Source organism: Erpetoichthys calabaricus, chromosome 1 (genome assembly GCF_900747795.2).
Source record: "Erpetoichthys calabaricus chromosome 1, fErpCal1.3, whole genome shotgun sequence".
Lineage (NCBI taxonomy): Eukaryota > Metazoa > Chordata > Cladistia > Polypteriformes > Polypteridae > Erpetoichthys > Erpetoichthys calabaricus.
The window spans coordinates 349,565,657-349,592,431 of record NC_041394.2 but is presented as its reverse complement, the minus strand read 5'-3'; the positions used below and the strand labels follow the sequence as shown (position 1 = coordinate 349,592,431).

The following is a 26,775-nucleotide window of genomic DNA, read 5'->3' as shown; positions in this document are numbered from 1 at the left end:
TGCAGCCAGAAGCCCTTCCACCCTTTCAGGGTGTTCTCCCCACATGTGCACCCAGAAGACAACACACTGTGAGAGGCTCTCTGTCACTGGAGGAAACCTGCACCTCAATCACCTGATGAGTCCCCCTCAACTATGAATACCTCCATCTCTTGTGGGGATTGGCTTTGACCCACTGGTGCTCCCCATACCTGTTTACCACCTCAGAGTTTTCAGAGTGAACATGATCGCTCCTTCATTAATCCCAGAGTATGTTTGCTGTGTTACTCCATCACAGCACTTTTTCTCAGATATAGCAGTTCCTGGAAAAAACAACAAGGCTAAACAAGAATTAAATTAGTTACCCTGGAAAGCAGAAAGAGTTGCACTGACATGTGAATCATGAACCTCAAGAGCCACAGCGGGCTTTGTTACAATAACATCACATCATAAAATTAAAATATGGTGCTTATCCTCTTATGTCCTACAAACAGTCATACATGACAGTCACACCAGGGCTAACATGGCTGAGCTACTTTGCAATGTCACTGAGGAATGGGGAACTGAAAAAGAGCTGGCGTTAGTTGTGTGGAATAAACTTGCTATACAGCTCAGGGTGGTGGGCTTTCCTCAAATTTAAATGATATGCACAGACAACAAACTTAGCAGCTCAGCAGACACTCAAACTACCGGCTCTTGTGTGGCTGCTAAGAAGAATAAGATGTGCCACTGGGATTTTCCATAGAGGCACCAAAGGCCTTCAGGCTTTGCAGCAAAAGCAGAACTGGTCAGATGTTCCACAGCACAGGCTGATTACCGATGTGCCAACCTGACAGAGCAGTGCACATGAGATGTGTGAGAAAATTTCTTGATTCCATAACTTTCTACTGATAGGGAAACAGTTATGAAGTTTACTTGTTCATTCAATAAAAAATACTTTAATTTATACTATAACAATTAATTGCATTACTCAACAAGTCTTCAAAATGTCAACTCGGAGACAAATTCTCATTTCAATTAAAAAAAGAATCAGCAGTAAATTGCAATATTGAATCACATTACATAGACAGACCATTACAATACTTTAAACATCACAATAAATGTTCAATCGGCAGACAAAAAATCTTTAAAATATAAAATCAAGAGGCTTCCAGCGATTTCCACCTCTATCCAGTAAGACGATTTGTTATTCTTGTTCACTTGTCTCATCTTATTGATTTCCCTACACCTCTCTGTTAAGTCCACAGGTTCTTGTTTAATTTCCTGAATGACTTTGTCCTGTCATGATCGTGTCACTTCTTCTGGTGCAGTATTCTCCTTTGCTGGTTCACTTTTTTCTGTCTGTGTGACTGTATGCTGTTTTTCCTGTTGATTTTTCTAATTCTCACTGCCCCTCTTCTTTATCCACTGGAGTGATCTTCTCGTATGCATTTTATTTAGGCAATTTTCTTTTAAGTGTAAAGCTTTGTTGTCACCGTCACTCTGCTGTCCATCCATCCCTTCCTTTCTCAACTCCTCCTCCTCGCTTTACTGTTAGCATTGTGCTGTTTGAGAATCGCTTACTTCTTTGGACATTCCACTTCTGGCAAATATTTCTCTGGTTGTCTCTGTTCACATGTGGGTGTTAATTTCAGATTCTCTGATATGTAAATATCTTTTTAAAATGCAATTCTCTAGTAATGCTTTCATTTGATATAAATGCTGGCTCCCTTTCCTGAATAATTTCGCCTTTTGCTGTTGTTTGGAGGCATTCCAATTTCTCTACACTAATTTGTTTTCTTTTTTTAATTACTCCAGTTAAGTATCCTAAATATGCATCAGTTATTAAATTTGGAAATCAAAATTACATTTCTGCACTGCAGTTTTGCATAAGCTGTCCCAGGATGCACTTCAGTTGAGAGATCATGACCAGCTGTATAGAACTAGCAGTACTTGGTCTCCTCTTCACTTTAACACTGGACTGTGTCAGGTTTTCTTATATATTCTGAAGTTTACTCCTTTACAATAAGTTTTCAGTTGGTCAAAAATGGTTCTTTTGTTAAAACCACTTTACACATTCAAAACAGCAGTAAGGTTTCTCTCCCGTGTGAATTCTATGATGGATCTGAAGATTCCATTTTAGCGAAAAAGGCTTGCCACATTAATAACAACATTAAGGTTTCTCTCATGTATGAATTCTTCGGAGTCTATGAAGTAAATGCCTGTTTAGAAAGCAGTTGCCACATTTAGAACAGCAATAAGGCCTTCCTCCCCTGTGAATACTTTGGTGAATCTGAAGATCCCATTATTGTAAAACATGTCTGCCACGTTAATAACAAAATTAAGGTTTCTCTCCTGTGTGAATTCTTTGGTGGCTGTGAAGATTGATCTTTTTTGAATATTGTTTGCCACATTCAGAACAGCAGTAAGGTTTCTCTCCCGTGTGAATTCTTTGGTGGATCTGAAGATTCCATTTTAGCGAAAAATGCTTGCCACATTCAAAACAGCAATAAGGTTTCTCTCCTGTGTGAATTATTTGGTGTCTATGAAGTAAACTCCTGTTTGGAAACTGCTTACCACATTCAGAACAGCAATAAGGCTTCTCTCTTTTGTGAATCTTTTGATGGCTCTGAACATCGTTCTTTTTCAAAAACTTCTTGTCAGTTTCAGAACAGCAATAAGCATTCTGTCTTTTGTGAATACTTTGGTGGCTCTGAAGATCGTTCTTTTTCAAAAACTTCTTGCCACATGCAGAACAGCAATGACGATTCTCTCCTGTGTGAATTGTTTGGTGTCTCAGAAGACTGCGCTTTTCTGAAAAGCATTTGTCACATTTAGAACAGCAATAAGGCTTCACTCCTGTGTGAATTCTGTGGTGTCTAAGAAGATTACTCTTTCGTGAAAACTGCTTGCCACATTCAGAACAACAATAAGGCTTTTCTCCCATGTGAATGCTTTGGTGGCTCTGAAGATCCCATTTGTGCAAAAACTTCTCACCACATTCAAAACAGCAATAAGGTTTCTCTCCTGTGTGAATTCTTTGGTGTCTATGAAGTAAATTCCTTTTTACAAATCGCTTGCCGCATTCAAAACAGCAGTAAGGCTTCTCTCCTGTGTGAATTTTTTTTTGGTGGACATGAAGACTGGTCTTTTTTGAATACTGTTTGCCACAATCAGAACAGCAATAAGGCTTCTCTCCCGTGTGAATTCTTTGGTGGATCTGAAGATTCCATTTTAGTGAAAAATGCTTGCCACATTCAGAACAGCAGTAAGGTTTCTCTCCTGTGTGAATTATTTGGTGTCTATGAAGTAAACTCCTGTTTTGAAACCGCTTGCCACATTCAGAACAGCAATAAGGCTTCTCTCTTTTGTGAATGGTTTGGTGTCTGAGAAGACTGCGCTTTTTTGAAAAACTATTGCCACATTCAGAACAGCAGTAAGACTTTTTTCCTGTGTGAATTCTTTGGTGGATCTGAAGATTCTTCTTAAGCGAAAACTTCTTGCCACATTCAGAACAGCAATAAGGCTTTTCTCCTGAGTGAACTCTTTGGTGTACCTGAAGATTTCCTGTAGATTTCAACTGTTTGCCACATTCAGAACCACACTGATGTTTATCTCCTGTATGAAGTTTAAAAGAAAAAAAATAAATACATTTTTATTCTTTACGTTACAACATTAAATGCCGGATTAAATTATGAACAACAGTTCATAACCATAAGCAACTGTAAAATGTAGATTACAAAAGCAAAGCCATTTAATTTAATAATGTTCCTTTCTCTATTACAATGACTCAGTACATGAGCACAATCATTGGACAGAAGAAGATGAAATAAGTAAACTAAAGAGATACTTTGTGCGAGAGACCCAATTGATAAGACTACTGGTCACATTTATTTAACTACATTAGAGAACTGCATCATCATTTTGTCATTATACTCTTAGCATATTATTTACAATTATATCTTGTTTTTATTTTATTAACAGACATGAAAATTGATAATTTTCGGTTTCATTTATATAACTGAGCACTATGCCAAACATGTGAAATGCACCTTTAATGATCTGTATCTGTTCTGACAATTCTCCACACCAAACCAATTTGACTTCAAAACATGTCAAAATGACTTACTTCAATCAGCAAAGCAAAACCAAGGAATTAGCAAAGTGTTAATGAGCACTGAGAGAAAAATCTGGAGATGCGAGACATTGGATTAGTACGGTTATTTGTGTCTGCTCTGGATGGGGAGTGGGAAAAAGGCATGGCTAGCTGTGTGACACACCGGAGACAATAATACTCTCTTTTAAGGTTAACATTAAAAATAGTTAGAATTAATGGATGTGTAGTGTTAGCCACGATACAGAAGGAGGTCATCTGGAGTTGAACTCATTCTGAATATTTGGGTCATCCACCCAAGTTAGCTCAGCACCAAGAGGTGATCACTTGACACCTCAGCACTTCTCTTTATCCAAATGTCCAGAACATTTGGCCTCAGAGAAGACGACATTTGGATACAGAATAGACAATGCAACCACAGCCAATCACTGACCTTTGTCCCAAGGTATGCTGGTACCAGGTATGCTCATAACAAACCTTGTAATCAAATATCGTGTTAAGGTAATCTTTAACTAGAACAGAACTCAAATAACAATTCACCACTTCAGCAGAAACCACACATTTCCTTCCTCCTATTCTTGCCGCTCCATGTACATAGGTTTTTCATCAGAGGACTGTTGAAGTCTCCCAGTTCATCTACACAACTAGTAGGTGGTACTCTCAGCACTGAATTCCAAATCTCTTAAAAAGCTCTGAAGAGTTGTTTGGTTCATGTGCACACACACAAATAATGATGAAGGTTCTCCTGTATGGAAGTTGAATTCTCATTAAGTTGACTTTCTAATCCTGTGGAAGAAACTCACACTGTAAGGAACTCAGCCGAGGTCTGCTCAGTACCCACACCCCTATTACTCCTTGCCTGGATTTTCAATATCCTCCATAATCTCTACTTCATATCCCATATTAGAGAAGCAATATTCTATTGGTCAGAGGCCAGTTTTCACCACCAAGGTCAAGTAGACATGGATCCATTTTAACTCTTGATCATATTCAACTGTCACTTCAATCAACTTTCATCCTTCATCTGGTGATCTTGCAGAGTGGCTCAATGCGTTTTATCATATTACGGTTGACAGTCTGCGTGGGCTACCTGGCCACCATGCACTCGTCAGTGATCACTATGCCCCAAACTGGATCGAGGCATGAGGCACTATATTCCTGCTATTAGCAAGGGTCTCTGTAATTGAGCTGAGAGGGCCATTCATGGATTGTTTTATGTCAATACCTCATCTCAGACTAGTTTTCAATGGGTAACCTGGTCAGCAGTAGGGCTGTAGGATTAATCCATTTCTCTATGGCATAACTTGTATTTGTAAATGTCAAGAGCTGTGATATTAACTACCCTATACATTATAAAATATTCAGCACTGCATGCCCATCCGTGAAGCTTGTCTTTATTCCCCCTCTTCCATATCTGCTTATCGAAGAGCAAATGGATTGAATTGCTACATTCCATTCATTAACGATGAGCACAAACTGCCTTATGGGTAAGCACAACAAGGAGTGGGCAAAAACATATAGCTGAAAATTCTGACCCATATATGATGCATTTGAATAGTAGTTTAATATTTTTCAGTCTGAAAAATCTAACAAATATACTGATTAATTGTACACAATAACAATACTTGAAGTATTTTACAAGTATACTTAACCCCTCATTGTGAAGTCTTGTCACCCTCACATGCAAAGCACACACCCAGTGATTTCATAAAGTATTGCAACCCCTTCACTTTCTGCACAATTCTCTGTGTTGTAGATTTCATTTTAAATGGATATATTTGCCATTTTTCCCCTATCAATCTATACTCAATACCCCATATCTACGTGCATACATATTATCAGAAAGGTATGCAAATTTTATCACAAATCAAAAACTGAAATCTCACATTACTTTACATGACAGCATTACATTTCACCCTTATCAGCATACTTAATAAATGTCTTGGTTAGAAGTTCTTATGTTTGTGAATCAGTGTTAAGAGTTTAGTAAGCTGTAGAAGATCAGCAGATATCTTAAAGAAGTAAAACATTTCTCTTTATTATTATGATAAAAAAAATCCTGAGATGAGACTTTTTGGAAGATTTTTTCAAATCCTGCGAGTTGAGACCTTGGCCACCTTTTCTAGTCATGCCCTCCTCTCAACCATATTCAACCACGCATGTGGTAATCTCACCTCTCATTCGTGTGAAGGCTGTTGACAGACACAGTTCCTGCTCTCTCAGCTCTTATAAATTTTAACGTTTTACTCACTTTAAGTTCCCAATTAAAGAAGACATATTATGTCCAAATCTTATTGAAGAACTTCATCACAAAGGGTTATCAACAGTAAAAATGAGTACGCTGGGCAAATCTAGCCCCGAGAAACGATGAAGTCAAACGAAATAACACCAAAAATGTTGATCGGTGGGCGGCACGGTGGGACAGTGGGTAGCGCTGCTGCCTCGCAGTTGGGAGACCTGGGGACCCGGTTTCGCTTCCCGGGCGCTCCCTGCGTGGAGTTTGCATGTTCTCCCCGTGTCTGCGTGGGTTTCCTCCGGGCGCTCCGGTTTCCTCCCACAGTCCAAAGACATGCAGGTTAGGTGGATTGGCGATTCTAAATTGGCCCTAGTGTGTGCTTGGTGTGTTTGTGTGTGTCCTGCGGTGGGTTGGCACCCTGCCCAGGATTGGTTCCTGCCTTGTGCCCTGTGTTGGCTGGGATTGGCTCCAGCAGACCCCCATGACCCTGTGTTCGGATTCAGCGGGTTGGAAAATGGATGGATGGATGGATGTTGATCGGTTAAACAGCAAATTTTTTAAATGAGTATCAATAAACTCTACTGAAGCAGTTGGTGGTGATGGTGGGGAAGAAGAAAACAACAACTTACAATATCACAAAGAATATCTACAACCATTAACACCGTCCGGTCTTCCACCGGCCGAATTACTGTAGAAAGAAGGATGTATCCAAGAAAGGTAACGTTGTACATCTTCCACAGATAACATTAGACACCAAAGGAGATCTTGATATGCCATTCATATTAAAACGTTAACAGTTTCCTGTTAGAAGAGCTTTTGCAAAGACAATTAACAAATTACAGGGACAAACATTCGAAAAAGTTGTTTTATTTAATAGAGAGAAAGAAATAAAACTCACTCATGGGCAGCTATATGTGGCGTTGTCACAATGAAAGTCCAAAGACAGAATCACAATTCAATGTGATATTGACAAAAAGTTTAATTCCAAATATTGTTTTTAGTTAAGTTTTACAATTAATGTGTCAGTTTAAAAAGTTTTTGGGTATTAATATCAAAGCCAAACAAAATGAAATCGCAACAACAACCGTCTCCAACCCAAATAACACAGCTGGTCTCGCTACCGTCCTGTAGACCTTCCCTTTCACTCTTGCTGATACCCGTCTGTCACAAATCACTCCTGACACTCTTCTTCACCAACTCCACCCTACCTGCACTCTTTTTCACCTCTCTTCCACAATCTCCATTACTCTGTACTGTTGATCCCAAGTATTTAAACTCCTCCACCTTCACCACCTCAACTCCCTGACTCCTCACCATTCCACTGACCTCCCTCTCATTTTCACACATGTATTCTGTCTTCTTCCTACTGACCTTCATTCCTCTCCTCTCTCTCTTGAATGTAAATTATTAAATTTTAATATTTTTAAATATGGTCACTGCACAAAAACTGTTTGGTGTTTCTTATAGATGTTTGGGTGCTGATCACGAATATCACATCAAGATTTACCTATCACATACTGTTTCAGAGAAATCTTCAGTTTTGTCATGATTTTTTCTTATATTTGTATCCAAACATTTTCGCTCCTGTAAATGACTCATCAACAACGGTTTGTGCAGCCTGGCATTGGGCATTATGGGGCACGTCCAGGCATGGAATCAGGCCAGGTTGGAAGCTGTTCTGTGGAAGATGACATCCTGGGGAGGTCTGAACAAGCTTGACGCTGTCTCAACATGCTATAAAGGTGGCTGTTCCAATGATATGGCGAGAACAGAAAGACCATGCGACAGACTGTTACTCCTGTTTGACTAATGTCTCTGTTTTCTCTGCCAAAAACAAGAAGTCAATTGAATATCCTAATCTGCCTTCAGCAATGAGACCCATGCCACATGATGACAGTCTTCCAACTCCAAAACCACCAGAGGATTGGACCTTAGACGAACCAGATGAACAAACTGCAATGCAGGGTACCGACAGTGACATTGACCCGGATTTTGAACCGTGCTCATCAGGTGATCCACATCTGATAACACAGTCCGAATTGAACGATTTGGTCAGAGATTTGGGTCTGTCAAAAGCAAAAGCCGAGCTGCTGGGTTCGAGACTGCAGGAATGGTGTTTGCTGTCACCAGGTATGAAAATTTCTGTGTTTCGAGGCCAACATCATGATATAACCAAATTTTTTTTCACAAGTCAACAGTCTCTGTTTCTGTTGTGACATTAAAGGATTGTTCTCGCCCTTGGGTTGTGATCATAACACAGAAGAGTGGCGTCTCTTCATTGATTTGTCAGTGTTAAGTCTGAAAGCTGTTCTGCTACACAATGGCAATGTTTATCCTTCAGTACCTGTTGGCTATGCTGCACACATGAAAGAAACGTACGAGAATATGGAAGTGCTGCTGAAGCACGTCCAGTATAGCAGGTACAACTGGAATATCTGTGGAGATCTTAAAGTTGTTGCTCTGTTACTAGGACTGCAGCTCAGCTGTACAAAGTACTGTTGTTTAATCTGTGAATGGGACAGCCGTGCTAAAGAGTCGCACTATTCTCAACAGAACTGACCACTCCATAAAATGTTAGTTCCAGGATAGAAAAATGTGGCACATGAATCGCTTGTTGACCTGGCAAAGATATTTTTGCCTCCTCTTCACATAAAACTGGGACTCATGAAGAATTTTGTGGATGCACTGAACAAGGAAGGCGAAGGTTTTCGTTATTTAAGACAGATGTTCCCAAAAATAATTGATGCCAAAATCAAAGAGGGCATTTTTGTTGGCCCCAGATCAGACATGTTATGAGTGACAAGGTGTTTGAAGATCTGTTAGTTGGGCCGGAAAAAATTGCCTGGAAAGCCTTCAAAGACGTTGCTGACAATTTTCTGGGCAATTACAGAGACCCAAACTACATTCAGCTAGTAGACAAACTTCTCAAAGCATACAAGACAATGAAGTGCAACATGTCACTCAAGATTCATTTCCTCCACTCACACTTGGACTTCTTCCCCGCAAATCTCGGTGCTGTCAGTGACGAACACGGTGAAAGGTTTCACCAGGACATTGCTACGATGGAGAAACAATACCACGGCAGCTGGAATCTATCATGATGCACCTGACATTGAATACAAAAGAAAACCAGGAGCAAAACACTTGGAATTCTGTTGAATTTAATAGCTTATGTGAAACATAAACGTGACTAAATACGTTATTGTCAGTAAACACATAAATGTCTATTTCTCAGAGTTCCTACGTGATGCACTAAAACCAACTTTTCAAAAAAAAACAAAATTGTTGTGCAGGGTTACTCTCTGTAATGTAAAATAGTTAGTTCTATTATGCATATGTAACAATTCCCATGAAAATAATCTGTTTAAATTGTACATCCTCATCCCAATACGTGAGCGGCCGAACTGTGCCAGTGTGTAGCGCAAGCAAAGGGTTTGGCGAGCGAAATGAGCAGTGGTCAAAGTCTCCTAGTTCTCCTATGTTTACATCCCAAGGCTTGAATTTTGAAGAGGAGTTGTAGTTATCCCTCCATCACTTAAAAGTCCTGCATGGTTTACCTTATTAAAGTAGGGGGAACACCCCTGGACTTTCAAGGCAGAGAAGGCTTTCATTATTGGCACTTTTGTGCCTTTACAGAATTAGCTAAGTGAATGCGGAGATAATTTATTTTTTTAATACAGCACATACAGAGCCACAATAAACGAAGAGTTTCTCATTTATTTTCTGGGCATTATGAATACACATCCATTTTCATAGCAGCATATGCAGTTCAGGATTACCGGGAGTCGCTGCCTATCATTGCTGCAGTGGCTACAAACCTGGACCCAGCTTTGGATGGGATAGCAACCTCACACATGTCATCAATGCATTGTTCAAAAAAATAAAGTATATTTGGTTAGTGTTTCATAATTTTAACATTGGCTAGACATTTGTTAATATTGCAACGCATAAGGATAATCTCTCCATTTCATACATACAGTGCAAATAGAAGTGCACAGTCTGAAAGACAAGCAAGCAGCAAGGCTAAATGATATGATATACTTAATTCATCCAAACGAATCAGCCAGCACTAAATTTGTATCTGTCTTTTTACTTTTTTATAAACTAAAATAATGTTGATTAGTACAACTAAAAGGACATATTATGTATTTGAATGGGACGATGATGAATGCATTTGCCTCTCCAGTTACGACTAATTTGTATGGTTCCAGTCAGTTTAACGACTAATTCTAAATTAATATGCAGGCATGAGCAGCAGCAAAGTCTGATCAGTTCTGTGACGTAACTTGAAAACACCACAACGCAGGCTATTTGAAAGGAAGTCTGAGATCGTGGTCTTAAATGGAAACGTTTGATTTCACGAAAGTAGCCTTAAAATTGGAACCAAGTCTGAAAAAGGAGGAGTACACTGGAAAATGAATGTATCAGGAGACATTGGAAATGTGAATTACTTTGACCAGTCCATAAAATAATGCTTTTCATAAATGTTATTAAACAGCTAATGTGTCATCCGTGCAAAAATAAACCATTCAGACACCAGTGTCACAATCGTGACAAAGAGATTTGTGTGACAAACCTGGAATGAAATGTGTATTGTTTCAAAAGAATTTGTGTAGATGAAAACCTCCTGAATTGGCTTTGTTTTTGGTAGTTTATGTGACACTGTTTTAATAATGCTTGAATTTTATATATTTTTTTTTTAAATTTTATTGAGTTTATTAAAATCAAATAACATTCCATACAAATAACTCAGGTTTTACAAAAAAAAAAAGGTTCAAAACAGGTTCAGTTTTATTTCTATTGTTTATTTCCAGTAGCATACTGTCCGTTTTCCTGTTACTTGACAGACAATGCCAGTAAATGAATTTCATACATGCACATGTTAGGATAATTTAGGTAGTTCATGATGAGTATATTTTTAATATTAATTTTAAAAATATTTTATATTTAATTTTAATATGTATTTTTTAATTAATTTTATACTTTTAATAAACTCTATGGTAAAAACCATTTCTAATTACATAGCAACTAATTTCCCCCAACATTGTGTGAAAATAACACCTTTGAATTGGCCAATCAAAGTGACCAATTTTAAGCCCAAATTCCACTTTTTCAGTGACTGCATGTCTGGACTTGGATCAGCAATCAACAGGGATGGATGTGTTCTAGTCAGAATAACATTGTGGAATAAAACTCCAGAAAACACCAACCCTTAGTTATCTTCTCCATTGGTCACTGGTGGTGTCAATCTACATATGTACTGTTGCATAAAAGCAGTTTGGTAGGCTGGAAGAAAGAAAAATCCTATAACAAAAAGGCAGCCTACTAGTCTGAATTATATTAAATGATGCTGTCAGGGGCCAGGATTCAAGAGGGAACTTAATCTTGAACCTCCTTTGTAATCATAATCAAAAAGCACTTGTCCTTGTTATGCATTCCAGAGCATCATATAATGTGTCATTATGTATTTTCATTTTTGGGAATACAATTGCACAGCTGACTGTATATAAACAAAGACTTTTATGACTTAAAACACTCTCCGAAGCAGTAACAATTATAACAGTAACAATTATAAGTGATTTTTCAGTTTCCTCAGGTGTTCATCTGCATTCTGACCACCCACTTGTCATTCAATGAATGCGGCATACTGCTAAATGTAGTCCATCAAGTCAAGTTAGGGAGCATGCACTGGTACTGTGTGTTGCCACACCCACCACACAATGAAACAACTCGTGATCCTAGTTTGCAACCCCCCCACCCAGGCATACACGCGGTCCAGTCCCACCCTCCAGAGATGACCCTCTATCTGCCGCAGCCAGGTTTTACGTGGGCGACCCCTTGGCCTGGTCCAGCCACACGGGTCCCCAACAATGAGAATCTTACGAGCCGGATCACCCTCGGGGAACACACCACATGGCCGTAGTGCTGTACCTGATGCTCCCTCGCAATGCAGGTAATGTGCCTCATTCAGGACTCCATGAGCAACACAAAGTCAAACCAGCGGTACCCAAGGATTTTCTGGAGAGACACAGTACCAAAGGAGTCCAGTCCTTGTCTCAGGTCACTGGATAGCATCCATGTCTCACAACCATATAGCAAGACAGGAAGCAACAGGATTCTAAAGACTTGGAGCTTCGTCCTTTTGCAGAGATATTGGGAGTGCCACACACCCCTTTCCAGCGACCTCATGACCCCCCATGCTCTCCCAATCCGTCTACTGACTTCACAGGAAGAGTCACCAGAGACATGAATGTCACTGCCAAGGTAAGTAAACCTCTCGACAAGTTCAACACTCTCTCCGCAAACAGACAAATTGCTGATGGCTGTGCCCAAGAAGTCATTAAAGGCCTGGATCTTGGTTTTTATCAGGACACTCGCAAGCCCAGACACTCAGACTCCTCATTCAGTCTTTCGTGCGCCCCGATCAGAGCCTCCATCGACTCCGCGAAGACCACAGCATCATCAGCAAAGTCAAGATCTGTGAATCTTTCTTCACCAACAGATGCCCCACAGCCGCTGGACCCCACGACCTTGCCCAACACCCCAGTCCATACAAGCATTGAACTGAGTAGGAGCAAGAACACATCCCTGACAAACCCCAGAATCAACTGGGAAAAACGCAGAGGTCCTGCCTCCACTCTGCACAGCACTCACAGTACCAGTGTACAGGCCAGCCATGATATCCAGCAACCTCGAGGGGCTCCCTCAGGATGTCCCACAGGGCAGCTCAATCAACTGAGTTGAACGCATTGCAAAAATCAACAAAGGCTGCAAAGAAACTCTGCCAATATTTGCGTTTGAGTTCAATGAGAACCCATAGTGCCAGGATGTGGTCGATGGTAGACTTCTTAGGTGTAAAACCAGACTGTTCCTGGTCGCTGGTAGGTGAGCAAGTGGTCATGGATCCTATTGAGGACGACCCTAGCAAGGACCTCACATGGCACCAAGATCAGTGTTATCCCCCTGCAGTTGCTGCAATCACCCTTGCCTTTACAGATAGGGACGATAAGTCCCGTTTTCCAGTCAGTTGGGATGATGCCAGTGTCCCAAATGGAAGCAAAGATTGCTTGCCTTACCACCAGCCTGGAGAAGTTCACCCAGGATACCACAGATCCTTGCTGCCTTTCCTCCCCCTCAGCTGGTTCACCACCTGTACATTCTCAGTGAGATTTGGTCATTCACAGCTAATTAGGATCAGCCTCAAGGACCGTGAACGCACGCTAAGGAGAAGTGCTCGGATAATCTGCTGTCTTGCTGCAGCTGCTGTTGGCAAGCTGCGTGTTCTGCTTGTCGTTGTTTTAAGAGCTGGGAGCACCTGAAGTGTGTCTGCCAAAAGCATTCCAACAACTGTTAGGTTAGATGTCAGTGAAATTGTTTTAAATTGTAAGTAGCGTGTGACGTGCAAAAGTCACTGTCTCATGGGTTTTGCTTCCTAAGGTTGTAATGTCTAGTCTTGCATGTCGTCAAAGTGTCTCTCCGAGATGATCTGGTCTCGATCGCTTCGCTCAACTGCCCCCGGAGGCGCGCTACGCTCCTGCCACTTCACGTCTCTCCTGCTCGTGTGGTGAAAGGGGGGAGCTGAACGCATACTAAGCAGAAGTGGACGGATCAGCTACTGGCTTTGTGCTGCTTCAGTCAAGATGCCTGTTCTGCTTGTTGCTCTGCGCATCAATCATTTAAAAGCCTGTATAGCAGCTGTCCTTCTGTCTCACTGCCTTGTCTTGCGGGACGTTAAAATGTCTCTCGCGGGATGTCAAATTGTCTTCTGAGAAGATCAAGTATTGTTTCCCTGGTCTCCCTGCCAAGATCTTTTTTGTAATAGAGAGATATTACTCATATCCTTTGCCCAACATCCACATATCATATGTGTTTACAAAGTGTGTTTTAATAAGTTTACATGTGTTTAAAGTGTGTGGGAGGGGTATTTTAAGGCTTAAACTATAAAAAAAATGTTTATTTATATGATCTTTCTATATTGCGGCTTTTCACCTATCGCTGATAGGTCTGGAACGTCCGCGATAGGTGGGGGATCACTGTACATACATACACATATATAAATATATGTTACAGTATATTAGTTTTACTGTCAAATAATGCAAAGAGTACGAGACACATGTTTCGCCCTAATTTGGGCTCATCAGGCGTACACACTCCACTGCACCCCCTCGCAGGGATCAAACCTCGGACGTCAGCATCAGAAGCCCCTTTACGCTGCGCCATGACGTGCGGTTCATTTATTTGACAGCCTGGAGGTCAAAGTAATTACATTCATAGCATTCATAGTCTGAAACACGATTTGATTGTATGGGTGGTTACCTACCAGGTAACGTATTTGGTTGGTCTGCCCGAGAGGGGATGCAGTGGAATGTGTACGCCTGATGAGCCCAAATTAGGGCGAAACATGTGTCTCGTACTCTTTGCATTATTTGACAGTAAACTATACAACATTCTATGATCTGCTCCTCGCAACTGAGAGGGCATGGTAGATGTTTGCCGACTTGCAGACACAAATATATATATACTCCTCCCACCAGGAGTTGCAGAGCACTACTTGAGGCTTTTGTTACACCTGGGAGTGATTCCAGGTCTGATTAATGGACCTCCTGGAAAGCTCCCTGGCCCTGCTTAAAAGAAGCCGCCTCATTCCATTCGGAGAGTCAGAGCTTGGAGGAGGTGGACAAAGACGAAGCTTGCCTGGAGGAATAGAGGCAGAAAGACAAAGGAAGGAAGGAAGAGAAGTAAGAGAGAAGTGTGCTGTGCTTTATGTACTGTGCTGTGGGAAGCAGAAAAATAGCGCTTCCCAGCTGTAAAGAAAATGTGTGTGCTGGTCTGGAACTTTTCTGCCCGTCTGTGTCAGGTTAGGGTGGTTGTTAGCACTCCAGTGGTCCAAAAGTGGCATCCCAGATGAAACTTGATGGCCATCTGCAGGCAGGAGCCCCACTTTAAAAAAATTTTTTTTTGTTGCCAACCCGATACAACTGTGCCAGCACCAGCACACTAAAATGCATCAACACCGATTGAAGAGGGTCATGGACACACCATTCTTACTCTTGGGAAAGAAGACGGCCAGGTGAGGTCCAAAGGCAGCAAATAGCCAGGTACTCGCCATTGCAGGTGTTTCCTGGAGTGGTGTGCAAGGAAGAGCGGCTACCGGGAAGAAGGAAGCTCCAGAGGACAGGATCCAAAAGGTAGGTGTTGGGCCTGTACACCTACTTTCTAGATGGTGAATGCTCGGATCTGCATTTGTGGCCGAAGCTCGCCGATTCGCAACGAGTCAGCTGAGGAAGACCAGGGTGTACTGTATTCCGAATATAGGAGCGAGGAGTAGTATCACCTGGGGTTTTACAACACCAAAGGGCCGAAGCAGATGGGAAAAGGGCCTCCCCGTACTCCTGGATGCAGGCATAAGGGTGGAGGATGTGTGCCAGGTTCCCGCTGTGACATAGGAGACGGGATCAGTGATTCTCCACCCTGAACCTTTACCACCCCCAATTGAAGCAGCGCAGGAAATGCGCAAGTGCATTACTCCCGGCAACGGAAGAGGCACGTAAAAGGAGCTGGGTTGCTGATGCCGGTGCTCAAATCGCTCTGCCTCAAATACCGGCAACAGCCTCATGTCATTCAAAGGGAGCGCAGACAGCACAGGGTCTCTCTTCATGCCATAGAGGGATCCAGACAGCAGCCACGCCCAAGAATAGAAGGAAGACTCGGAGGGGAAAAGGGGGACAGGTCTAGGTGCAACACGTGAGGAGTATCGCCCTCCATGAGGGTGGAGAGACAAACCGCCCTCAGATGGCTGTGAATTGGGGCAGAATGTTTCTCAATGTTTTCATTTCCACAGGGCGCAGATACAAGGAGGGGAGAGAAGATGTTTTGAGTGTTTTGGTCTGGGCCATGGGTGGACATTTCTTGTCATTTTATTTCAGGATGGAACCATAGATCAGACTACTTAGACTCCCCCTCCTGGAGAATGGTAGTACTCACGGGACAGGACACCTCTCCCCATGGAGCTCAGCGGGGGGGGAAGGGCACTGTGACGGATGGCCTGGACGCCAACCGGGTGGAAGAGTTGAGGGGGTGTAACTGTTTACTACATTACCTTCCCCAAGACAAAAGAGGGCAGCCCTCCTGGATTGCCACAGCACCACGGATTCCTGCAGGGCATGCCAGGAGTTGTAATTTGGAGCAGCACTGATGGGTTCCATGGGCACCACCAGGGGTTGCTGCAGCTACAGCTGAGTCTTTTGTGGCACCACTTCCACCACACCTGGAAGTGTGACAGGAAGAAGGTCAAGAAACACCTGCACCACTTGCGTGTGTACTATAAAAGGCCCCAGCCACCACACCTCGAAGGGCCTAAGTCGAGAGGAAGAAAGACAAGCCTGCGAGAAGGAGTGGAGGAGAAAAGGACTGTGCCATATGCTGTGCTTTTGGTGTTGTGGATAATGTGCTGTGGGGAGCGAAGGAAGCGGCCCACATGTAAATAAACCGTGTGGTAAAACTTGTGTCCAGCCTGTCTGTGTCGGAGTTAGGACGGCTGAATGTGCCCTTGGGCTTCACAATACATATACCGTCTATACTCGCATTTAAGTTCTCCTGCGTATAAGTCAGGGATTGATTTACCGTATACTTTCTGGTATTTTATAATGTCGGTCATATAAGTCGAATGCGGAAAACTCACGCTATTGGTTCAAGAGATAATGATATGCTAACGCCCACATGAGAGAGTAACCACGGAGCACACAGTCTCTTTTTTTTCCCCATGTATTGTGCCTACGTGTCCCGAGCTATTCCGAAGTGACGCTTGCACTGATTTGTGTTTTTTGTATCTCACACCCTCACACACCTTTATCGTAAGAGCATCCCTTATCTACTATGGAGCATTCGATCAGAAGAGAATATGAAGCTGGTTTTAAATTAAAAGTCATTGAAGTGGTGAAAGAAATTGGTAACTGCACTGCTGCAATAAAATTTGATGTGTCCGAGAAACTCGTGTGAGATTGGAGGAAACAAGAAGATGTAAAGAAATAAATTAACTGTCACATTTTTGAATGGGTGTATAAGCCGGGGTCTGATTTTATGGGTTTCAAGACCCGACTTATACATGAGTATATATGGTATGGGTATATATATATATATAATATATATATATAAAAAACACACACACACAGTTATGCTTGTAACTTCACATACGCTGGCTGAATTTGTCAAATATTGACCATTGTTTGGAAAATATAAGGAACTGTGCTGAAAACTTTCCTTTTAATTAGGTAGTATGTTCAGGCAAAGTAATTTATTATCATAAAATTGTGTGTGCCTTTTTAAATCATAACAACTGAAATCGCCCAATTAAGTAGCCTCCTTAGCGTTAGACCTGAGCGTTATTCGGGCAACTTTACAGATGCATCTTGCATAAGCATTAGAACCGAGAATCAATCAATCAATCAGTTCTGCCATTCATGAGAGAAATTATGTCTAAGTGTAGGTTTTCACTAATTATGAAATATCTGCTGTGGAGGATTGCCGGCTTCCCAGTCCGGCCCTCACCCCCAGGCCGCTAGGAGGAGCCCTCTGGACAGCATATTCGTGCCCCCGAGTTCCAGCAGGGCCTCATGGACTTTGTAGTGTCGTTACACAGCCACCAGGAGTCGCTGTAGGGGGGCTAGTGGGCCCTTACGTGCCCTATAACCCGGGAGTGCGTCACAGTCACGTGACTGGAGGAAACGACGTGCTCCCGGGATGAAGAAGAGGAATGTTTGCCCTGACCCGGAAGGAAACGGACTTGTGGGTTGTGCCAGGAACCACTTCCGGGTCAGGGGATATAAAAGGACTATGGGAAGCCCAGTACACTGAGCTGAGCTGGGAGGTAGGGTGGCAAAGTGTCTGGGCGAGGAGGATTGTGTTGATTTATAGAGAAGAGTTTATTGTATACGAGTGTGGAGTGGAGGGTGCTTTGTGCACTGTGTGACAACAAAATAAATAGTTGTTGTACTTTTACCTCGTGTTCAGAGTGGTACCTGAGGGTTCAAGAGGTGGCTCCACGCCTCAACTGTTACACTGCACTTTACCAACAATGAAGACTTTGATGAGAATACTCATCCAGCACCCAAAATGAAGAAAATTTGGGAGATGTATGTAATAAGCATATAAGTTTAATATGTCACTGTGCTCTGTACAAAAAATATTTTATAAATTCACTCACATGTGCAGCTAACACAAGGCCTGATTTAGCACACAGGAGTTCGCCATATAAGAACTGCTACATAAGCTTTTAAAGACGAGAGAAGTTAAGGACAAACTGCGAAATGGGCCTTGTACTCTTTCTGTGTGTCAGAGTCAGCATGACATTGGATCTTCTTTTCCTTGGTTGGAATGGCATGATTTACCTAAGTGGGGGCCTGCACATGGAGAAAGAGTATAAAGCCTTGGAACATTGCCTGGCACACCTTTGAAGCTGATGGACGGATGTGAGATAATATCATCCGATCCAGAATATCCTTCCAGCGCAGTGACGAAAATGGCAGACTGTATACAATGGGCTCCCACTTCGGTGATGGTCTTGTCATGGCTTCCAATTCTGTTATGCCGCGTAAATTGTTATTAAAGAACGCTACATTATTTCTCCTATGTGATTTCTTACTGCCGTATCACTAAGGGAGGGGTATCGCCTTTTAATATCATATCTATATAGTTTCGGGTTATGCAACATGCCGTAATTACAAAAGAAGTTATTCCAACAAGGGAGCTAACACTCTCTACAGGATTCAAAATACCAGAGCATTGTAGTAAAATTTCAGAGCGTGATGTCAGCATCGAGGAAAGTCTCATGGTTTATAAGGGCAGACCATCATGGGTACAGTACATCACATCAAAAAGTGCAAGATTTGGCATAAAGCTTGTGAATCTAAAACGGGATACATTCGGAATTCAGTTCTATACACAGGGAAAGGGACAATGTTTGATCTGAAATACAATCAGTACAGCGTTGCTACATCATCGGTGCTGACTTTCATAGATGCTCTCTTGGATCAAGGTTACTGTGTAACCATGGACAATTTTTATATTTCGCCAGAGCTATTTGACATCTTCCTGCAAAAAAAGACTGACGCATATGGAACAGTGCATCCCAACTGTCATGGCAGGCCTGAAGACTTTGGCAGAGCTAAATTACAGTGAGGTGCGCTAGTAGCTTGGCAAAAGTGCCAGTGCATGAAATGGAAGGGCATGAAAGACATTTGTCTTCTTAGCACTGTGCATAATGCATCTACAGTCACTGGACAGGCAAAAGGCAACAAGCAGGTTACAAAGCTTTGTGCTGTGGTCAACTACAATGGCACGTTGGGCAGCATAGATTGTGCAGATCAAAAAATGACTTTTATCCCCTTATGCGGAGGCAACAAAAGAAATACTACAAAAAGAAATGTTGTCATCTGCTGGAACAGTGCATTTGGTATCTCATACAAACAAGAAGCTGGCGAAACTGTAAATCATGCAAACTTTACATGTCAGCTTGTACAACAAATCAGTGTTGCACATCCACCGTCCACACTACTGCTAAAGAGACGCGGTCAACCAGGCACATGGCAGATCAATCCAGAGCATCTGATTCGTAGACATTTTATTGATTAAATACCTCCAACAGAAAAAAAAAAAAAAAAAAAAAAAAACAGAATCCAACTCGTACCTTTGCAGTGTTCAAAAACTGATAAACCTGGAAAGAAAATCCAAAAAGAAACACACTATTATTGTCACGACTGTGACGTTGGATTGTCTCTTTCACCGTGCATTAAGATTTAACATGCAAAGGACTCATTTTGAGATTACATACTGTTTTGCCATCATTAGCAGTATTATCATTACTGTTGTTATTATTGTTCATTTCATCTTATTATTTTTATCATTATTATACTTTTGAGATTTAATAAAAATATATTTTTTCATGCCAAAAAAAATGCAATGCCTTTTGGATGTGTTTTGGAATAAAATGCAACACTAAGGAGGTTAATTGATATTGGCAATTAAACACTACTTATATGTAAATATACCTGCACTTACACGTTTTATTAATTTTAAATCATTAATTGAACTAATGATACACACACACATACATACATATATACAAAGGAGCAGATACCGGTCCTGTTAATGGGTTAAGGACCTTTTTCGGCCCTGTCCAGCTCTCCTAGAGTAACTGCCTGTCTCCTGGAATCTCCTCCATGCCCTTGAGACTGTACTGGGAGACACAGCAAACCTTCTGGCAGTGGCACGTAATGATATGCCACCCTGGAGAAGTTGGACTACCTGTGCCACCTCTGTAGGGTCCAGGTATCGCCTCATGCTACCAGTAGTGACACTGACCGTAGCCAAATGCAAAACTAGTGAGAAAACAGAAGAACAGAAAAGATGAGAAGGGAAAAACCATTCCTGTTTTGGGGGTCGTCTCATTGCTGCCCCTCTAGGTCATCTGTTGTTCATTTCATGAACACCAAAGCAGCTGAAACTGATTAACAAGCCCCTCTTCTACTTAACTGACCAGATCAATAGCCCACAAGTTTTACTGACTTGATGCTATACTCTCATTAAAAAGTGGTCCTTTAATTGTGTTGAGTAGTATATTATATACAGTACATACACACACACTATTTTATATATATATATATATATATATATATATATATATATATATATATATATATATATATATATATATATATATATTACATACACACATACAAACAAACAAACATATACATATATACATACACATACAGTGGAACCTCGGTTTGCGAGCATAATTTGTTCCGAAAACATGCTTTTAATCCAAAGCACTTGCATATCAAAGCAAATTTCCATCCATCCATCCATCCATTTTCTTCCGCTTATCCGAGGTCAGGTCGCGGGGGCAGCAGCTTGAGCAGAGATGCCCAGACTTCCCTCTCTCCGGCCACTTCTTCTAGCTCTTCTGGGGGAATCCCAAGGCATTCCCAGGCCAGCCAGGAGACATAGTCCCTCCAGCGTGTCCTGGGTCTTCCCCGGGGCCTCCTCCCGGTTGGACGTGACCGGAACACCTCACCAGGGAGGCGTCCAGGAGGCATCTTAATCAGATGCCCGAGCCACCTCATCTGACTCCTCTCGATGCGGAGGAGCAGCGGCTCTACTCTGAGCCCCTCCCGGATGACTGAGCTTCTCACCCTATCTTTAAGGGAGAGCCCAGACACCCTGCGGAGAAAACTCATTTCAGCTGCTTGTATTCGCGATCTCGTTCTTTCGGTCACTACCCATAGCTCATGACCATAGGTGAGGGTAGGAACATAGATCGACTGGTAAATTGAGAGCTTTGCCTTATGGCTCAGCTCTTTTTTCACCACAACAGACAGATGCAGAGCTGCATCACTGCGGACGCCGCACCGATCCGCCTGTCGATCTCACGCTCCATTCTTCCCTCACTCATGAACAAGACCCCGAGATACTTGAACTCCTCCACTTGAGGCAGGATCTCGCTCCCAACCCTGAGAGGGCACTCCACCCTTTTCCGGCTGAGGACCATGGTCTCGGATTTGGAGGTGCTGATTCCCATCCCAGCCGCTTCACACTCAGCTGCGAACCGATCCAGAGAGAGCTGAAGATCGAGCCTGATGAAGCAAACAGGACAACATCATCTGCAAAAAGCAGATGGGGAAGCAAATTTCCCCATAAGAAATAATGGAAACTCAGATAATTCGTTTCACAACCCACAGATATTTAAATGAAAATGATGAATACAAAATCTTCACTCTAACTAACGGAATCCCTGCTATCTGTTGGCTCACTGGAATATTTTTCTTTTTTTGCGACTTTAACAAGGAAAGCTATCCAATGACAGTTGCTTTTGCCTGAAGAGTCACTACACTTGGACACAAAATTTTAAAAGATGCTTTACACACTGCAAGGTTTATAATCTCTTTTGGGATTCCCCCCTCATTGGGACAACAAGCGGAACAGCATCCCGAAGCAAGCAACCGCAGGCTCCCAGCACTGTAGCAGTTCGCCGTTAAAGAGAAACAGAAAAGATCACAGTCAAGCTATAAGCGCCTGCTGTCGATGGTAGATGTAAGGAACATTATAAATACAAGAGCACAGCATTACTTGGCCACTAACCTGGTCACGACCCTGCCTGATTGCAGTGTCTCTGCATAGGAGAGTGGCAGATCACGCTACAATAAATAACACTGCTGTTACTGTTTTACACTGAATAAAACTGATTTTGCTAAAATACTGAGACTCAGCCTCGTGTTTTGGGGTGCATGACAGGGACTCGCACGTTACAACACACACACGTGGTCACCATGCTATAGTAAACAGTATACGCTCATACGGATGTTGACTATATACAGTGGTGTGAAAAACTATTTGCCCCCTTCCTGATTTCTTATTCTTTTGCATGTTTGTCACACAAAATGTTTCTGATAATCAAACACATTTAACCATTAGTCAAATATAACATAAGTAAACACAAAATGCAGTTTGTAAATGGTGGTTTTTATTATTTAGGGAGAAAAAAAAATCCAAACCTACATGGCCCTGTGTGAAAAAGTAATTGCCCCCCTGAACCTAATAACTGGTTGGGCCACCCTTAGCAGCAATAACTGCAATCAAGCGTTTGCGATAACTTGCAATGAGTCTTTTACAGCGCTCTGGAGGAATTTTGGCCCACTCATCTTTGCAAAATTGTTGTAATTCAGCTTTATTTGAGGGTTTTCTAACATGAACCGCCTTTTTAAGGTCATGCCATAGCATCTCAATTGGATTCAGGTCAGGACTTTGACTAGGCCACTCCAAAGTCTTCATTTTGTTTTTCTTCAGCCATTCAGAGGTGGATTTGCTGGTGTGTTTTGGGTCATTGTCCTGTTGCAGCACCCAAGATCGCTTCAGCTTGAGTTGACGAACAGATGGCCGGACATTCTCCTTCAGGATTTTTTGGTAGACAGTAGAATTCATGGTTCCATCTATCACAGCAAGCCTTCCAGGTCCTGAAGCAGCAAAACAACCCCAGACCATCACACTACCACCACCATATTTTACTGTTGGTATGATGTTCTTTTTCTGAAATGCTGTGTTCCTTTTACGCCAGATGTAACGGGACATTTGCCTTCCAAAAAGTTCAACTTTTGACTCATCAGTCCACAAGATATCTTCCCAAAAGTCTTGGCAATCATTGAGATGTTTCTTAGCAAAATTGAGACGAGCCCTAATGTTCTTTTTGCTTAACAGTGGTTTGCGTCTTGGAAATCTGCCATGCAGGCCGTTTTTGCCCAGTCTCTTTCTTATGGTGGAGTCGTGAACACTGACCTTAATTGAGGCAAGTGACGCCTGCAGTTCTTTATACATTGTCCTGGGGTCTTTTGTGACCTCTCGGATGAGTCGTCTCTGTGCTCTTGGGGTAATTTTGGTCGGCCGGCCACTCCTGGGAAGGTTCACCACTGTTCCATGTTTTTGCCATTTGTGGATAATGGCTCTCACTGTGGTTCGCTGGGGTCCCAAAGCTTTAGAAATGGCTTTATAACCTTTACCAGACTGATAGATCTCAATTACTTCTGTTCTCATTTGTTCCTGAATTTCTTTGGATCTTGGCATGATGTCTAGCTTTTGAGGTGCTTTTGGTCTACTTCTCTGTGTCAGGCAGCTCCTATTTAAGTGATTTCTTGATTGAAACAGGTGTGGCAGTAATCAGGCCTGGGGGTGGCTACGGAAATTGAACTCAGGTGTGATACACCACAGTTAGGTTATTTTTTAACAAGGGGGCAATTACTTTTTCACACAGGGTTTGGATTTTTTTTCTCCCTAAATAATAAAAACCATCATTTAAAAACTGCATTTTGTGTTTACTTGTGTTACATTTGACTAATGGTTAAATGTGTTTGATGATCAGAAACATTTTGTGTGACAAACATGCAAAAGAATAAGAAATCAGGAAGGGGGCAAATAGTTTTTCACACCACTGTATATGAGCGAGGCATGCCGACTAAGAACGAGGATAGGAGACGATTACCCACAATCCCCACGTGATGCTCGGTGGACAAAGCGTTTATGTACTACTCATATTGCAAGACCTCGCTCGTTTATCAAGTAAAAATTTACTACAAATTTTAGCTCGACTAGCAAAACACTAGCAAACCAAGTTACTCACAATCCAAGGTTTCACTATATATGTACACACACATTATATATATTATATATTACATATATACACACATACACATATATATTTTTTTCATATTACATTCTCCAAACAGAATCTAAAACTTCAGCAAAGGTGCATAAATAAAAAAGAGAAATCAGAAAGGGAACTAAACAGGACAGAATAAACTTTCATCCAACAAAGCCTAACTAACTATTGTGTTTTTCTGGTATTATTACACTTACTTGAAGAGCCGATCATTTTGTTAAGACAAATTCATGCAGAAATCTAAAGAATTACAAAGGACTGACAAACTTTTTTTTTCTCTTGAGTTCTATTTTTAAACAGCACTCTTTGTCAAGGGCAAAAATGTACAAGTACAATGCAACAAGAGAAAATTGAAAAATCTTCCAACGACATACATGAAGCACATTAAAACACACAGCAAGTTCAATCCCTTTCAAAGTGTCACACAATAAGCTCAAGACCACCCTTTGATGCTGATAACCCCCGACCCTAAGGCTTACACACACTTTTATTTTTAACTTACCTTTTCTGGATTTCCCTGAAGTTGATGGCTGATCTTCTGGAGTTCTAATAGATGAAACTTCTTCATTCCTTTTTGCATCAGACTCTAATGATTCAGACTTCACATTGATAGAAGACTCTGGTGATGGACAGTGTCTGCTTTGAGAAGAGACAAACTCAGTCACTGCTCCATCTTGTTTGTCTTCCTTCACACTGTCAGTTCTTTTATATTTGTGTACTTCAATGCTGACAGACGTCTCTTCAGTTTCTTCTTTGATGCCCACTGACCCCAGTTCACATTCCTCATCCTTAAGGCCCAGACTCGCATGTTTAGGTTGGACACACTCCCATTCACAGTCCTCCTCCTTAACATGTGGGGTCCTTTTGTCGAGAATATTCATGTCGGCCTCACATTCCTCCTTTTTCAGGTCCATCTAGGCCTTACAGTAAATGACACCTTTTTCTGTCTCTACCTGTGGGGAAAAAAACAACAGAATTTGATTCTGACAAAACTACAACTTTCAGATTTAAGGACATTTGCATTGAATTTTACAACATCCTCTCAGTTAAAGTCTAAATCAAGTAAGACAGTAATTCACTACTCTTCAAATAAAATTTTTGGGTTTAAAACAAACTTGGGAGTTGACTGAAGGCTCAATCGAGTGGCAGAAGACAACCATCACTTACAATTGTGGATCAGCAGTTTTCATCACTGGGATTATACATTTGGTGATGTTGGGGTCCTAGAACAGTGGTCGCAGTTATGTTGAGAAATTGTTAAACACATAAGGCCTCAGGATTGTTAAAAATAAAACAACTGACACATCAGAAAGGGGAAGTGAAAGGGGAGATTAAATTAAAGCACAGCCTGCAACAGGAGAAGACGTACTTGTTTTATTATTCTGAATCTGCCCAATGCACAGCGGCACAGCACAATTTATATCACGGTACTCAGAATAAAAAGCCAGTTAGAACCTGTGGACTTAACCTGAAAAATCAAATTGTGTGTAGCTTACAGGATCATCGCAGTATCAAGTCAGGGGACACACAATCTCTCTACTTGACAGATGCAGCAATGTTTTAATAAAGGTGCCCAGAATATTAGTACACCTCATCACTTTAGGCATTAGGTATCAAACCAGCAACTACATACTTTATAGCTTTTTAAATTGGGGATATGTTACAATAAAAGCAAAATTTGAATTAAGACAGCGGTTTTCCCTTTGCTTTAATGAGAAGGTCTTAGCAATTAAAAAAAATAAAAATCAGGAATCTGAGGTTTATGAGTGAATCGGCACAGGATCAGATGCAGAACGTTTTTTAAGGCACCAGAGAAGCATTTTGAAAATCTGTTCTGTATACAGGGCAGCACGGTCACGCAGTGGGTAGCGCTGCTGCCTCGTGGTTAGGAGACCTGGGTTCGCTTCCCGGGTCCTCCCTGCGTGGAGTGTGCTTGTTCTCCCCGTGTCTGCGTGGGTTTCCTCCCACAGTCCAAAGACATGCAGGTTAGGTGCATTGGCAATCCTAAATTGTTCCTAGTGTGTGCTTGGTGTGTGTGTGCGCACCCTGCAGTGGTTTGTTTCCTGCCTTGCGCCCTGTGTTGGCTGGGATTGGCTCCAGCAGACCCCTGTGACCCTGTAGTTAGGATATAGCGGGTTGGATAATGGATGGATGTTCTGTGTACACTTGTAAGTTTAAACAGAGGGGCAATGGTACAGGGGGAAAAAAATGTTCCAGACTTTGTTGCGAAATGGTCAGGGGGCAATTTTTCATAAAGAAAAAAAA

At 41.8% G+C, this 26,775-nt stretch overlaps 2 pseudogenes; both read right to left on the bottom strand.

Moving 5' to 3' along the window:
* LOC114642562 (gastrula zinc finger protein XlCGF57.1-like) overlaps positions 1-26,775 on the bottom strand; it is a 107,640-nt pseudogene that overhangs the window by 28,559 nt on the left and 52,306 nt on the right.
* LOC114668482 (zinc finger protein 420-like) overlaps positions 1,421-26,775 on the bottom strand; it is a 77,727-nt pseudogene continuing 52,372 nt past the window's right edge.